Raw genomic sequence first — 17,768 nt, forward strand, 5'->3', positions numbered from 1 at the left:
GTGAATAAATGTAGAATAAATGAAAAGTAAGCACAATGACCAAAAGGCAGTCAGAGGATTTCAAAGCTAGAAGAGAGGCATAAATAAAGGGCTATGAAAACACGAAAGAACGGGTAATAAATTCTGACCACTTTGGACCACGTTCATGGAGAGGAATGATTCAACGTTTTAGTTGGACCTTGAAGAAAAGCAGTTCTGACCAGCGGTGCAGTGGGGTGGGGCTTAAAGGGAGAGCTTTTGCAGCAGAGGGAATTGCAAAGGATTAGAGATGTGAATGTACATATTCAGTCTGGAGAATACAAAGTAGTCTGGGGAGATTAGGATTGAGGGAAGGGGGTGGAGGACAAGAGAGGTAGTAAGGCAGTGACAGGAGATGCCACTGGAGAGGTTGTTTGGAACAAGATTGTAAAATGACCACCTGTCCCATACTGTGTACTTTACACTATAGGCTTGAAATCAAATCAAAAATAATTTCTTTTGAATTACACACACACACACATATATATATATATACTAATAATATTTAAATAATGTCAAGCATTCTTTAGTACAATGTAGACCTAATGATCTCTGAGATTTTATTTATTTACTTATTTATTAAGACAGATCTCACTCTGTTGCCCTTGGCTAGAGCGCCATGGCATCAGCCTAGCTCACAGCAACCTCAAACTCCTGGGCTCAAGCAATGCTTCTGCCTCAGCCTCCCGAGTAGCTGGTACTACAGGCATGTGCCACTATGGCCAGCTTATTTTTTCTATATATTTTTAGTTGTCTGGCTAATTTCTTTCTATTTTTTTCATAGAGACACGGTCCGGCTCTTGCTTAGGCTGGTCTTAAACTCCTGACCTCAAGCGATCCTCCCACATCGGCCTCCCAGAGTGCTAGGATTACAGGCGTGAGCCATTGCACCCAGCCTCATTGTTTTTCTTAAAATGGATCAACACATGTACAACTTGATGGAATTTGTGCTGTGTAAACTTCAATTTTTTTCTATCCTATGTCTTAATCAAATCTTCTTCTTGGCTGAACAAGGCTTATCTGGAGCAGAGTCCAGCTTCTCAACAAATCTCATTTCCACATTAGTTGGCCCCAGGCTGTGTTCTTCTGATGCCAAACTTATCTTCTGGGATCTCCACCTGCACAGCCAGTGTCCTCTGACTCAGATGGCATCGCCAGGGTGGATCAGGGCTTTCTGTCCTTGATAAAATGGCTCAGGGCACATGATAACTTTGTTGTTGCTGGCAGAGAAACCCTTAATTGTGTACATCTTGCTCCTGAACACAAGTAGCTAATAAATGAGAAAACTGTCTTTTAAGAAGAAAAGTTTCTTTGGCAAAGAACAGGTATCAGGGAAAAGCTCCTATGGAGGTTTGTTCAACCTCTAGGGTACTTGATATTTTCTGTTTCTTTCTCATGATCTACCTTCCCTCCTTCCTCACTCTGCTTTGTTTTCCTGAGAGGCTGACTTTAAAAAAAAAAATTATATTTAAAAATTTTTTCCCCAGCTAATCTATTGTTTCTCTAAAAAAAAAAAAAGAAAAAAATTATTTAAAAAAGTAAAGTATTAAAAAATTAAAAAAATTTTGTTCGTTTTTAATTATTGTGGGTATATAACAGTTGTATATCTTTATAGGGTACATGTGACGTTTTGAGACAGACATACAGAGTGAATTAATCAAATCAGAGTAATGAAGAAATCTATCACCTCAGGCATTTAACATTTCTTTGTGTTAGGAAACATTCTGATTCTACTCTTTTAGTTATTTTAAAGTATACCCTAACTTGATTATAGTCACTTTGTTGTGCTATCAAATATTTTTGATTTATTTAATTACCTAACTATACTTTTGCACCCACTAATCATCCCCACTTTATCTTCCCCTCCTGGATACCCTTCCTGGTCTCTGGTCACCATCATCCTACTCTCTGTCTCCATGAGATCAATTGTTTTTAATATTTAGCTCCGGGACTCTGAACTATACCCAAGGCTCTCTCACCTGGTTTCAGGTTGGGCTTTGCCAATAGGAGGCACCTGTGGAGATCTGATGAGAGGAGAATGGGTTTTGGGTATTTATTCCTCTGGCTTCTTTTTACTCAGTTGCCGCTGATTGGCTTTGTCCCTCTGCTAGAGGCCACAACCTCTTGAGGGGCAGCCCTCTGTTACAACTATAGCATTTCTCTCTGGGTTCTGGAAACCCCTCCTGACCCTTCAGACCAAGAGGTGGTGATGGCTTCTAATTGTTCTTCTTCTGGGCAGTTGTGCTAGCCTTTGTTGGTTTCTATTAACACTGCCTACTCCTTTGTAAATAAATGTTTTATTAAACTGTCCTCCATTGTCCCATCTGTTTCCTGCTAGTCCCATGACTGGATACACAGAGGTTTCTCTACAGAAAGAGCTGAGTGGGAAAGTATAAAACTTTTGTACTGAAAATATTTAAAGCTGTTTAAATATCAGAGATAATTTTGTCTTAAAGTGGCAGAAAAGAGAATTCTCAAATTAATTTACCAGCTTAGCCCATGGTCATTGACACATGAATATTCATGGCCTACATGCACATATTCTTTCTTTTCCCAGAACAAATGAATTTATTTGGGTATAGCAGAGGGTTGCAATCTGAGATATACATGCTGTGATGGATCATAGCATACTCAAGAGGGTGGGGGCAAAAGAGATATGTTTAAAGATGTAAGCTGTCGGCCGGGCATGGTGGCTCACGCCTGTAATCCTAGCACTCTGGGAGGCCAAGGTGAGTGGATTGCTCAAGGTCAGTAGTTCAAAACCAGCCTGAGCAAGAGCGGGATCCCGTCTCTACTATAAATAGAAATAAATTAATTGGCCAACTAATATACATAGAAAAAATTAGCCGGGCATGGTGGTACATGCCTGTAGTCCCAGCTACTTGGGAGACTGAGGCAGTAGGATCGCTTGAGCCTAGGAGTTTGAGGTTGCTGTATCTAGGCTGAGGCCACGGCACTCATTCTAGCCTGGGCAACAAAGCAAGACTCTGTCTCAAAAAAAAAAAAAAAAAAAGATGTAAGCTGTCTATGTAAGCTGCTTCAAAATGAAGTCCATAGGTCATGGAAGCTCATTGTAGGTTTTGGCTTTTGTTCAAAGATGGAGACAGCCACTGCTAGCTAGGTGTCCTTGTGCAGGTGGCTAGCCAGAGTACTACAATCTGGGGGAAGTTCTTGTGAAAAGTCATGTTACCGGTCTTCATGCAGGAATGTATCTTGTACTACTCAATCTTGTTACAGGAATATATTCTAATCAGAACTGGCAGAATTATTTTGAGAAGAGAATGTTTTCTATTAAGCATTAAGTGACTGTGTATGTACTTATTTCAGAACCCACAACCACTAGGCCAAAGGATAATTTCCTTATACAATTCTTTTAATTGGCAAAGGTAGTAGCTGGATATGATTGGATAAGAGACTTCTAGTTGTGAGACACAGGAAATACTGGTTCAGTGTGAATCATGGATACTCAGTGAGATAGATCGCTGGTCAGAGGCATCATGCAATAGTATTTAGGGCACAGCTTTTATAGTGAGACTTCCTGGGTTTGAATCTGCCTCTGCTATTTGCTAGTTGAGAGGCTTTGGGTAAGTTACCTATATCTCTGTGCCTCAGTGTCCTCATCTTAAAATAAGAAAAATAGGAGCACCTAACTCATAATATTGTTCTAAGGAATAAATGAGTTAATTTTCATAAAGCACTTAAGATGTGCCTGGTGATAAGTGTTTAATTATTCTTTTTTTTTTTTTTAAATATGAAGTGTAGGGGGAGGGAAGAAGAGGGTTCAATTTACTTTTTTTTTGAGACAGTCTCTTTTTTCTTCTTTTTTTTGTTTTTTTCTTTTTTAAAAAATTTAAAATTTAATCTTCTCTGTTATTTCAAGGACATTAATGTTTCTGAGAGACAGTCTCACTTTGTTGCTCTGGGTAGAGTACAGTGCTGCCATCATAGCTCACTGCAACCTCCAACTCCTGGGCTCAAGTGTTCCTCCTGCCTCAGCCTTCTGAGTAGCTGGGACTACAGGCATGTGCCACAACACCCAGCTAATTTTTCTATTTTTAATAGAGATGGGGTCTCACTCTCGCTCAGGCTAGCCTTGAACTCATAAACTCAAGCAATCCTCCCACTTTGGCCTCCCTGGAGTGCAGGGATTACAGGTCTGAGACATCATGCCCAGCCTAATGACTCTATTTTTATTATTCTGAAAGTAGACAGCCAGTTACTGGCACTAGGACTGATTATTATTACTTATAGCAATAATCTTATTATCTTTTCCCCATTCCTTCCCTTTCTGTGACAATGAAACGAGAGCTGGTTGGATAGGCTTACAGATGGGGGTTGGTGGGTTGTACTATAGGATTCATATTCGAAAATATGAATCTGGAGCTTATTTAGGAAAGAGATATCCCTTTATATTTTAAGAAAGGGAGAGATACCTTTGCTCTCTAAATAAATTATCCTTGGGAAGAGAATGTGAAGGATCCTGGATTTTTCCCCTTTAGAATGTAATTGCCTCTAGGGTAAGAGAAGACAAGTGTCTCTAGGTTTACAACTCCTGGAATGTCTTCATGGCTTTAGGTCTCATCTTCTTCTGGAAATATAAACACATACCTCCAGGGAGGTAAATATTTTACTATCTATTCAATAAGCTTTTGGGTTTCAAGGCTGTTTTTTAACCTAAGTCCTAGTAAAATTTTTCCAGAGGCCAGGTGTGGTGGCTCACGCCTGTAATCCTAGCACTCTGGGAGGCCAAGGCAGGCGGATTGCTCGAGGTCTGGAGTTCGAAACCAGCCTGAGCAAGACCCGGTATCTACTAAAAATAGAAAGAAATTAATTGACCAACTAAAAATATATATACAAAAACTTATCCAGGCATGGTGGTGAATGCCTGTAGTCCCAGCTACTCGGGAGGCTGAGGCAGTAGGATCGCTTGAGCCCAGGAGATTGAGGTTGCTGTCAGCCAGACTGATGCCATGGCACTCACTCTAGCCTGGGCAACAAAGTGAGACTCTGTCTCAAAAAAAAAAATTTTTTTTCCAGAAATCCCTAACTGCACAGAAATATTAAAAATTTAATTCCTAACACTGGGCACATAGCAAGCCTATATAAATGTGAGCTGTCAGGATTTTGCAAATGACCAGAAGCCATGAAAATCACATGGTTACTTAGAGGTTTATTCCTGAGAGTTGTTTGATAAACTTATTTGCTTTCCCTGTACATTAATGCTGTTTCTTAATGAAATTCAAAACTTGTGAAAGTTTGATATAGAATCCAAAATAATTTACAATCATAACAATCACAAATATAAGATATCACATGTATGAAGTCATAGATAATCACTTTACACAAATGATCTAATTTTAACACAATGGCAATATTATAAGAAAGAAACTTAATATCAACATTTTATAGAATAGAAAAAATAAAGCTCATGGGGATTAAGTATCTTGCCCAAGGTCACACAACTAGTAAATGGTAAAGCAAGAATTCCAATTCATGTTTGTATGACTTCAAAACTCATGCTCTTAACCGATTCAGTTGGAAGCAGAATCTGTTTCTTCAAAGGGAAACTCATAGGAGTCCTCCATTCTCTGTGAATCAGATAAACTGTGAAAGATAATGCTCTTGTTCTTCTGCATGGCTCCAGCCAACACTCAGATTTTGGTTTTGTGCCCTGGACCCATTCAGGTACATTGTATATGTTTATAGGGTACATGTAATGTACCCTATAAAGGCTCTGGAGGCTTGAATTTGGAGTCAGAAAACCTGACTCTGCTTTCTTGTTCTACCACTTAATGATTGTGTGACCCAAGGCAAGGTGGCTATTTCCTCTCAACTTCTGATCATTAATCTGTAGAATGGGGATAAAAATGCCTGTGCTGCCTTAATCACAGGGCTATTTGTGAGGATCAAATGGGATAATGTATGTTAAGGCACTTCATAGACTGCAAAGCTTTCTAGAAGAGCAGCTATTATTATTTACTTATTAGCAGACGTGCATTTTGCCAGACAGTGAGTTAGTTGAAGGCAATAAAAAAAAAAATGAATAGGACATGATCATTTAATTTCCTTTTGAAACTACTCAATAATAAGTTATATTTAGTAGACAATGGTAGGCACCTATCAAATAGCCATATCCCTGCGTTTTCTTTAACCTAATCATACATTTGTCCAGGATGGCATGTGCTTGACCTCAGGCAAAGGATTATAATTTGTTCAAGTCAACGTGGCCCTCCTGTTCTCTGCTTTTCCAGCCTCCTTTGAAGTTAAAGGTCTATATATGTAGGCTGGAGCCTTGGTGGGGAACAGACTTTCACTAAGATGGCCAATTGAAAAGATTTTGATGATGAATTCCTTTATAGAGATGTAGGCAGGGTTGAAGGTATCCATGAAGCACCAAGAGACCAGCCACAGTGAGGGGTTGTAACCACTTCAAAGGCCCGAAAAGGCGAGAGATGGAATGTTACCAGAGCCCAGAGACACCCAGAGCCACGGAGGAGGCTACCAAGAAGCAGCCATAGTTAACAGGGGCAGATGGCCACTGCCAGAACTGCAGTGCTGAAATGGCACATCAAGGAGCAACAGGGAAGAAATTCCCTGACCTCTCTCAACACTCACCCTCCAGTCTTTGCTGGCATCCTTCATGTGCCTAACCTCACTGGAAGCCGTAAGGCAAAGAAGCTGACCACATGACTTCATTCTAATCAATAAAATGTGGGAAGAAGTCTGTCCTAGGCACTTCTGGGAAAATTCAGCTTTCCTAATAAAAGAGGTCAGGTATGGATGGCAGTTCCCCTTATTCCTCCTTTCCCTCCTTCTGTGAATGAGGACATAATGGCCAGAGGGCAGCAATAATCTTGCAGTCAAGAGGAAACAGGCCCCCTCCAGCCAGGAATCTGTTGTGTTTTTCTTCTGCCAATTTACTATGATTGTATAAGTGCAGCTACCACCACCCTCCCATGGGGGCAGGGAACGGGTGCAAGGCCCCGCATGCTCCACTTTTTCTACCTTGGAACTGTACCAGAGAAAATCACTTCTGTTGTTCAGTTTTAAAAAAAGAAAGAAAAAAAAAAAAAAAAGAGGCAACAGGCATGAAGGTGAGAGATAACATGTCAGGGTGTTGGAGCAGAATGATAGGAAGAGTCTGGGTCCCTAGTGGTCTTGCTGAGCAACTGAGTCAGCTCCTGCAATGACTGTCTTCAGACTTTTTGATTTGTAAGTGAGTTTTGAGTCACTATACTTTCAGCTGGTCGAATTCCTATGTGAAATAACATAGTCCTTTCATAGATGTTGTTTGCAGTTGGTGTAAGGAAATATAATAAAATCAGTCTTATTAAAAAATAGCCCAAATTAGTGAGACTAAAGGATGCTCCTTACCGAGGAAGTAAAAATTTGGCATCCAGGTTCATGAAGAGAGACTTGCATCCAAATGCAATATCTTTACTGCTTTTGCCATGCTTTCCCCACGTGCAATACCTGCTTCATAATTGTCTTCAGTTAGACTACAGGCTTTAGTGATATTGGGATCAAGCTTGTTGTCTCTGACTGCTTAATTCCTGAGGCTTCATATAGTGCCTAGCTAAGAATAGGTTCCAAATAACTATTTGCTGACTTATAGTGTCCAGAAGCGCTTAAGTTAAACATTAACCTTTACTGAGGTCAAGAATTTGTTATAATTTTTTTTTTTTTTTTTAAAGAGATGGGGCCTTGCTCTCTTGGCCAGGCTGGGCTTGAACTTCTGGGCTCAGTGGATCTTCCTGCCTCAGCCTTCCAAGTAGCTGGGGCTATAGGCGTGCACCACTGTGCCCAACTACTATAATTTTCTTTATGGAAAATTTTCTCAGTCATAGCTTCTCAGACAAAAATTTCATCTTATAAGAGCCGAAACAGCCAAGATTCTGATTTCTCTGCAAGCTATGAATGTTTGAAGACATTCCCTGGGATGTGAGTGAATGAATGGGAGCAGCAGTTTGCAGCTAGTTCTGGGTCACAAGATTATATATCTAGAAGTTATATAGGCTGTGCTGGAATGTCCTGCTTATTTAAAAGAATTATGCCTCTATTCATTTATTTGTCCAGTCCTGTAGACAAATACCTTATACTTCAGCCACAAAACTAAAAGCAGATCTATTTAATTAAGGAGTAGGATGCAAACTGGGACACAAACAGCATTTTACTGGGGAAGAAGGTGGGTTGGGGGGACCTGCTTTTTTGTGCAAACATTTTATTTTTATATATGAGGTATTATTAATAGTAGTGTTTGTTTACAAAAAAATAAATACCTATGGTAACTGGAATGTTGCTCTCAGCATGAAGAAAAATCACAAAAATAGCTATTTTATTTTTTAATGACTTGATTTACTTTTGTTATGAAAATAGCATAATCTAAATGCAATAATTTGTTTTGTCATGTGGCTTCAATTACATATTGAATTAAAAGTGATTATGCTGGTATTTATTGTGCTATTTTGTTGAATACAGAGATATATAGATAAGGTGCCTGTTAATAGCCTTTTAAAATCAATAACTTGAAGAAAATTGGTCTCCACTGATGACTATAATTTTATTTGAACTGATTGGCTTAAATTTCAAATATTCATTATTACGTTAGATTGATTTTAGATGTGAGCAGAATTTTGAGGGAGCCAGTGTATGTTTTAACATTTTGGTAATTTGATTATGATAATAGTTCTCTGTAATCTGGTCACAAGAAGACAGTGTCCCCTTTCATAATGTTATTTTAACCAAGCCACCCACAAGGAGCAAAACACATTTATACTAATTTGGTAACTAAAAAAAAAAAAACCTCTGAATTGCTAGGAAAAGCGTTAGTATAAAATTGAAGAGAACTGATTTGACTGGCAAACTAGTATGAACTGTTTTTATGCTCTGCATGTTTGTTTTCTAAACATTTCAAATTAGCACATTAAGAATTGAGAATGTGTGTTCAGACACTTTAAATCATGGGAGATCAGGAATAGGCTATTTTCACCCCTATAATCTGTCTCTACTTATATTTTTAGTTTCCTAGCATCTGGGTAAGGAAAAATACAAGTTTGCAGCAGAATAATGGCCATCATATTTATTATCTTGGTGGGGTGGGGCTGGGAGGAAGAAAAATAAGTAATGAAAAAGGAAAGGGCTGTAAACTCCCAGGTGTCAACCATTGGGTAACTATTTCTTCAATTATCTGGAATCCCCATCTGAATAGAAAAGGACATTAGTCCAAAATATCAAGGGTGAAAAGACAGGACACGTTGATTTCATGAGCTGTTTTATGCTGCAGTAATTCAGAATGTCAAGATATTTGTTCTTGACTTATACTTAATAAAGGAGAATTTAAGATCAACATATTTACGCAGCCTATGGTTACCTGGGATACATTCCCGGCGCATGCATAAAAGGCAAACACTTTATTTGTGTGTGTGTGTGTGAGAAGTAGGTGGAGGTTGTGGGTGAACAGTTCTAATATCAGTTTTGCTTTCATGAGATTTAGAAATTCCCAGTGGGATCAGCTTAAATTTAATTTATATTAGAAACTGGGTGCGATGGCTCATGCCTGTAATCCTAGCACTCTGGGAAGCTGAGGCAGGAGGATCACTTTAGCTCTGGAGTTCAAGACCAGCCTGAGCAAGAAACCGACCCCGTCTCTACTAAATATAGAAAAAAATAACTGGGTATGGTGGTGCATGCCTGTAGTCCCAGCTACTCGGGAGGCTGAGGCAGGAGGATCGCTTGAGCCCAGGAGTTTGAGGTTGCTGTGAGCTAGGCTGACACCACGGCACTCTAGCCCGGGCAACAGAGTGAGACTCTGGCTCAAAACAAACAAACAAACAAACTAATAGAATTGCAGAATTCAGAAGGGACAACCAAATCACTATGGCTCATAAAAATTGGAGACTAGAAAGTTAATATGTTTTATGAAATACAACGTAAAAGAATGACTCTGTATTTTGGGGAAAAGTATGGCATGATAGTCAATGACCTGAAGGCACTGCCACCTTTTCAACTATTTTCTAATCCTGTCAACTTTCTGATAATTATGGTCTTTTCCCTTGCATTAAAACATTTAAAATGTTTTAAAATTCAATATTCAATTTTAAGTAATTTTAGATTCACATGCAGTTGTAAGGAATAATACAAAGAGATCTTGTGTATCCTTCACCCAGTTTCCCCTAATGGTAACATCTTGCAAAACTATAGTATAACATGGCAACTAAGATTCTGACATTGATACAGTCAAGATACAGAACATTTCTATCACCACCAGGATGCCTCATGTTGCCTTTTATGTCCACATCCACTTCCCTTTTTTCTTACTCTATCCCTACCCTTTGATAACTAATCTGTCTCCATTTCTACAGTGTTATCATTTCAAGAGTGTTATATGAATGGAATCAATACGTAGCCTTTTGGGATTGACTTTTCCTCCCCACTAAGTATTATCTGGAGGTTTGTCCAAATTGTGGCATGTATCAAAAGTCCTTTTTAAATTTTTTATTTCAGAGTCATATTCCATGGTATAGATGTACCAAAGTTTGTTTAATCATTCTCTCAGTGAAGGGTATTTGGGTTGTTTCCACTTATTGGCTATAATGAATAAAGTTGCTATAAACATTCATGTATAGGTTTTTGTGTGAATATTAGTCTTCATTTCTGTTGGATAGATGCCTAGGAGTACAATTGCTGGGTTGTATAGTAGTTGCATGTTTAGCTTTTTAAAAAAAACCACTAAACTGCTTCCAGAGTAACTGTACCATTTTACATTCCCAACAGCAATCTGTGAGTGATACAGTTTTTCCACATCCTTTTTTTTTTTTTTTTAGGCAGGTCAGATCTGCAAGGGAATGCACACATCCTTGCTAGCATATGTAGTGTCACTACTTTTTATTGTAACCGTTCTTATAGGTGTATAGTAATATTCCATTGTGATTTTGATTTGCAATTCTTTCATTGCTAATCATGTTTAACATTTTTTTTCCTTTTTTTTAATTTGTTTTTTTTTCTTTCTTTTTTTTTTAGTCACAGCAATGTCTGACATATGTTTAACATCTTTTCATGTGATTATAGCCATCAGTAAAATATCTCATGTCTTGATACCCATTTTCCAACTGGATTGTTTATTTTTTTACAGGTGAGTATTTGTTTTGTTTTGTTTTTGTTTTGAGACAGTGTCTCACTCTGTTGCCCAGGCTAGAGTGCTGTGGCATCAGCCTAGCTCACAGCAACCTCAAACTCCTGGGCTCAAGCTATCCTCCTACCTCACCCTACAGGCATGCACCACCATGCCCGGCTAATTTTTATTTAGTTGTCCAGCTAATTTCTTTCTATTTTTTTGGTGGAAACAGGGTCTCGCTCTTGCTCAGCCTGGTCTCGAACTCCTGAGCTCAAATGATCTGCCCGCCTCGGCCTCCAAGAGTGCTAGGATTACAGGCATGAGCCACCGCTCCGGGTGGTTCGTTGATATTTTTTTTGGTTTCAATTTCATGTATTTCTGCTCTGATTTTTATAATTTCTTTTCTTCTACTAATTTTGGGTTCAGTTTGCTCTTGTTTTTCTCATTCTTTTAGATGCATCATTCGATTGTTTATTTGAAGCTTTTCTACTTTTTTGATGTAGGCGATTGTTGCTATAACCTTTGATCTTATTACCAGTTTTGCTATATCCCATAAGCTTGAGTATGTTGTGTTTTCATTTTCATTTGTCTTGAAATATTTAAAAATTTTCCTTTTAATTTCTTCATTGACCCACTGGTCATTCAGGAACATATTGTTGATTATATTATTTTTGAGACAGGGTCTCACTCTGTTGCCCAGGCTAGAGTGAGTGCCGTGGCGTCAGCCTAGCTCACAGCAACCTCAAACTCCTGGGCTCAAGCGATCCTACTGCCTCAGCCTCCCGAGTAGCTGGGACTACAGGCATGCACCACCATGCCTGGCTAATTTTTTCTCTATATATTAGTTGACCAATTAATTTCTTTCTATTTATAGTAGAGACGGGGTCTCACCTCTAGCAATCCGCCCACCTTGGGGTCTCTCCTCAAGCAATCCACCCACCTCGGCCTCCAAGAGTGCTAGGATTACAGGCATGAGCCACCGGCGCCCAACCGGAATATATTGTTTAATTTCCATATGTTAATATATTTTCCAAAGTTTCCCTTGCTATTGATTTCTAGTTTTATTTCATTAAGATCAGAGAAAATACTTGGTGTGGTTTCAATTTTTTTGACATTCTTAAAGACTTGTTTTGTGACCTAACGTACGGTCTATCCCTGAGAATGATCCATGAGCTGAGGACAATAATGTGAATTCTGCAGCCATAGGAAGAAATGTTCTGTAAATATCTACTAGGTCCATTTGGTCTATAGTGCAGGTTAAGTCCAGTATTTCTTTGTTGATTTTCTGTCTGGATGATCTGTCCAAGCTGAAAGTAGAGTGTTGAGGTCTCCAACTATTGGTGTCTATATCTCCCTTTAGCTCTGGTAATATTTGCTTTATACATCTGGGTACTTCAGTGTTGGGTGCATATATGTTTATATCACTTATATCGTCTTGCTGAATTGACCCTTTTGTCATTATATGGTGTCATTCTTTGTATCTTTTTACAGTTTTTTGTCTTGAAATCTACTTCTTCTGAGATGAGACCAGACAAGGACGAGGAGACCAGACTGGACGAGGAAGAGGAGACCTGACCAGACAAGATCAGCCAAGGAAGAGGAGACCAGACTGGAATAGGAGACCAGACCGGATGAAGAAGAGAGTGCTAAGTTCTCAATATGTAATACCTCATTCAGACCTCATGAACCATCCTATAAGATAGGATTTTACCTATTTACCTTATTTACAGGTGACGAAACTAAGGCTTAGAGAAGTTATATAATCTCCCTAAGGTAACACCTTAACTCATGAAACTGGGACTCAAAACCAGGCCTGACTCCAGAGTCTCTGCTCTTACCCATTATGCAAGTCAGATATCTTCTTTCTGCCTATGTGGTTGTTCCTGCAGCTTCCTCCAAAGGTGCCCTCAGGCTGGCCCTGGGGCTGAGCCATAGCTGCTGTCCTGGTGATTTCCAACCCCAGATTTGTTTACTGTGTGTGTGGGGAGGAGCACAGTCCTGGGCTGGAGGGCAGAAATTGGACTTCTTGTGCTGTTCCGTCTCTGGACACAAGAGGGTGAACTCTCAGGAGGCATCTCTTGCACTAGGCCTCACCTGCCCCATCCAAAGGTGTGGAAACAACCCAGGTGCCCATCAATACATGAGTGGATTAATAAAATGTGGTATATGTAAACCATGGAGTACTATTCAGCTTTAAGAAACAATGGTGATATAGCACCTCTTGTATATTCCTAGATACAGCTGGAACCCATTCTACTAAGTGATGTATCTCAAGAATAGAGAAACAAGCACCACATGTACTCACCAGCAAATTGGTATTAACGGATCAACACTTAAGTGGACATATAGGAATAATATTTATTGGGGGTCGGGCAGGTGGGGGGGCATGGGCAATATTCGTAACTTTAACATTTGTACCCCCATAATATGCTGAAATAAAAAAAAAATAAATTAATTTCTTTAAAAAAGAAAGAATAATTCTACTCCTTGTGCCTGCCAAAATTATTCTTTTTTGAGATCATGTATGGAAGGAACAAATCTGCATAAAGGATTAGCATTTATTAGACTATGTATAGATCTAGCCCCCAATCAAAGTTCCAGACTTAATTCCCAATGGTCCTAGCAAACTTGGAAAACCTCCAAAAGATCCTCACCTCCCTGCCTTTGTTCATGCCTTGCCACATATCTGAAAGGCCTCCTCATCTTCACCTACCGTAATTCTACCTATTCAAAAGGCCAAGTTCATATGCTTCCTTCTAGAAGGTGTTTGTGGACAGCTGTTCTTGAAGTGATCCATTTCTCCTACCTAATCTTTGGCTGTAAGCACTTAAGACAGGCATCACTCCTAGCCTTGCCATATAATTACTGATGTACGGGACACCTCCTCTATGGAGGACATGTGTTAGTTTTTACTAGCCTAATATCTTCTCCCTCTTTTAGTAACAGCAACTTGATTTTCCTCTGGTGAACAACCTTCCCTTGCTTTTATTTATTTATTTATTTATTTATTTAGACAGAGTCTCGCTTTGTTGCCCAGGCTAGAGTGAGTGCCGTGGCGTCAGCCTAGCTCACAGCAAACTCCTGGGCTCAAGCGATCCTGCTGCCTCAGCCTCCCAAGTAGCTGGGACTACTGGCATGCGCCACCATGCCTGGAAAATTTTTTCTATATATATTAGTTGGCCAATTAATTTCTTTCTATTTATAGTAGAGACGGGGTCTCGCTCTTGCTCAGGTTGGTTTCGAACTCCTGAACTCAAACGATCCGCCTGCCTCGGCCTCCCAGAGAGCTAGGATTACAGGCGTGAGCCACCGCGCCTGGCCTTTTCCTTGCTTTTAACCCATATGATTTGGATGGGGTCAACCCCACTTCCAAATCCAGAAGTAGGCATGTGACATAGGCCTCTTCAGAGTTACTATAATGGGTTCAGTGAAGGGCAGGTGACTCAATTAAAAGCATTGAGAACTACTCCTAGGACTTTTGCTAGGACCATTGGCATTAAAGGCTCTATTTTTACTACAATTGGATATAAACATGGAGCTGTGAGGGATTTCACATGGAAAAAAAAATTCCTGAGGACAAAGCCACTCAAGACCAGGTTATAAAAAGAAACCTAATCTGGAGGATAACATTGTTGGAAACCCTTGGAACTTAGATTCAGTTATTCCTGAAACTATTAATAGAAGTAACCTGCCTAGGACAAATAAATTCTGTCCCCTGCCCACATTCTTTTCTTCCTTTTAAGCTAGTTTGTGTTGGTTTTCTATAATGTAGAATTGAAAGATAGGAACACATCCTCAATTTGTTTATGAACTTTAAGGGGCCAAAGGCCTGATCTTTGTAACTTTACATCTCTTAGCGTGGTACCTGGTAAGACAGAGGGTCCTCGAGGTGTGATGATTGATTCATTCAATCTCACTTTCCCTGAGCAACCACAATGAGCTGAGCCAAACACTGGAACCACGAGGAATAATTTGACATAGTCCTTGCCCTCGAGGAGTTCTGAATTTAGTACAAGGAGGAGGTATGAAAATAAACACTTTATAATATAACTTGGGCTATAATAGAAATCTGAGCAATTTTTGTGGGATTCCAGAGGGTTGGAGGTTTGGGGAGATGGGATATGGGAAGGATCCTCAGAGGAGGTGACATCTGAGTTGAGTTCTTAAAGGACAAATAGAAATTCCTAGGCAGAGAAGTGGGCATGGGGAAAAGGTGTCCCAGGGATGAAGTATTCCAGGTGGAGAGGAAAAGATTATATATTAATAATTATAAAATTAATAATCATCATCTCTTGTTCTTTCTGTGGCCTCTTCACAAGCTCCTTCCTCTTTTTTTTTTTTTTTTTTTTCTCTTAAACCTACGGTATGAAATCCTTCCTCTTTCTTTTCCTCTGCCTCATCTATCAGTGGAACCATCATAGTGGTTAAGAGTACAGGCTCTGAGCTCTGAAAGATTTTGGTTCTGCTGGACGGGGTGCCTCATGTCTATAATCCCAGTGAGTTGGGAGGCTAAGGCGGGAGGATCACTTGAGCCCAGGAGTTTAAGACCAGCCTGAACAACATAGTGAGACAACATCTCTACAAAAATAGAAGACTTAGCTGAGCATGGTGGTGCATGACTGTATTCCCAGCTACTCGAGAGGCTGAGGCAGGAGAATCACTCTAGCCTGGGAGTTGGAGGATGTAATGAGCTGTGATGATGCTACTGCATTCTATCCTGGGTAACAGAGTGAGACCTTGTCTCAAACAAACAAACAAACAAACAAAAAGGTTTGGTTCTGCCACTTACTGCCCACGGGACCTTGAGCAAAATCATTTACATTTTAAAAATAAGGACAATAGTGTATTTGCCTTATAAGATTATCAAGAACATTAAACGAAATTAAAAATATAAAGAATGTGCATGGCACAAGGTAATTCTCAAGGAAAAAAATAGAAATCTACTTCTTATAGAAGTACAGCTACTCCTGCTCTTTTCTGGTTTCCATTTGCATGGAATATTTTTTTCAATCCTTTTATTTTCTGTGTGTGTATGTGTGTGTCTTTATAGGTGAAGTATGTTTCTTGCAGAAAACACATAGTTGGCTCTTGTTTTTTTTCTTTTTTCTTTTTATCCATTCATCCACTTTATGGCTTTTGTTTGGAGAGTTTATTCCATTAACATTCAGTGTTGTTATTGCTACATAAGGAACTTACTACTGTCATGTTGTTATTTGATTTCTGGGTGTTTTGTGGTCCTCTCCTTCTTTTTTACTCCTTTACTGTTTTCCTTTGTTAAAAGTGATTTTTTTTTCTGGTAGTGTGTTTTAATTTCTTGCTTTTTATTTTTTCTTTATCCATTGTAGATTTTTTGATTTTAGGTTATCATAAGACTTGCAAAAACATTTTATGATCAATTATTTTAAACTCATGACAACTCTGGTTACAAACAAAATAAACAAGGAAAGAGAAATATAATAGAAATTCTACCCTTTAATTCCATTCCCCCTCCCACTTTTTAACATTTTGTTATTTCCATTCATATCTTTTTCTACTATCTATCTCTCAAAAAGTTGTAGTTATTTTTGATAGGTTTATCTTTTAGTCTTCCTAATCAAGATGTGAGTTGTTTATACACTGCAATTACAGCAATAATCTGTATTTGTGTACTTATTGTTACCAGTGAGTTGTATACCTTCAGATGATTTCTTGTTGTTTATTAGCATCCCTTTCTTTCAGATTGAAGAACATCTTTTAGCATTTCTTGTAGGATATTTATAGTGTTAATGAAATCCTTCAGCTTTTGTTTGTTTCTCCTTCATGTTTGAAGATTATTTTTGTAGCCTATAGTATTCTAGGGTTAAAGTTCTTTTCTTTCAGCAGTTTGCATGTATCATGCCAATCTCTTCTGGTGTGTAAGGTTTCCACTGAGAAGTCTGCTGCCAAATGTATTGGAGCTCCTCTATATGTTTTTTTTTTTTTTCCTTTTCTTTTCTCTTGCTTCCCTTAGGACCTTTTCTTTATCTGTGACCTTTGGGAGCTTGATTATTAAATGCCTTGAAGTAGTCTTGTTTGGGTTAAATCTGCTTTGTGTTCTATGACCTTCTTGTATCTTAATATTGCTATCTTTCTCTAGGTTTGGGAAGCTCTCTGTTATTATTTCCCTTAAATAATAACTGATTTGCCCTTTTGAGACTGTTTTCTAGATCTTGAAGGCTTGGGTTATTCTTTTTAATTCTTTTTTCCTTTTTCCTTTTCTGACTGTTCCTTGTTCCTCTTCAGGCTATTTTCAAATAGCCTGTCTTAAAGTTCACTAATTCTTTCTTCTGCTTGGTCAATTCTGCTATTGAGAGATTCTGATGCGTTTCTCAGTTTGTTAATTGAATTCTTAAGCTCTAGAATGTCTGGGTTTTTTAAAATATTATTTCACTCTCTGTTAAATTTCTCTGATAGGCTTCTGAATTACTTCTCTGTGTTGTCTTGAAGTTCATTGAGCTCCTTCAGGACAGGTATTTTGAATTCTTTGTCTGAATTGTCACCTATCTCCATCGCTGCAGGATTGGTCACTGTACTTTATTTAGCCCATTGGGTGATGTCATGTTTTCCTGGATGTTCTTTATGCATGTGGATGTTTGTCAATGTCTGAGCATTGAAGAGT

General features: G+C 38.9%; 1 long non-coding RNA gene across 1 annotated transcript; it reads left to right on the top strand.

Moving 5' to 3' along the window:
- The first annotated feature begins 7,749 nt into the window (after window positions 1–7,749).
- LOC142870966 (uncharacterized) lies at window positions 7,750–13,867 on the top strand. The gene is made up of 3 exons (XR_012919308.1): window positions 7,750–7,959; window positions 12,623–12,861; window positions 13,367–13,867. It is a non-coding gene; the product is annotated as an uncharacterized LOC142870966 (long non-coding RNA).
- Window positions 13,868–17,768: the final 3,901 nt, after the last annotated feature.

Source organism: Microcebus murinus, chromosome 5 (genome assembly GCF_040939455.1).
Source record: "Microcebus murinus isolate Inina chromosome 5, M.murinus_Inina_mat1.0, whole genome shotgun sequence".
NCBI lineage: Eukaryota > Metazoa > Chordata > Mammalia > Primates > Cheirogaleidae > Microcebus > Microcebus murinus.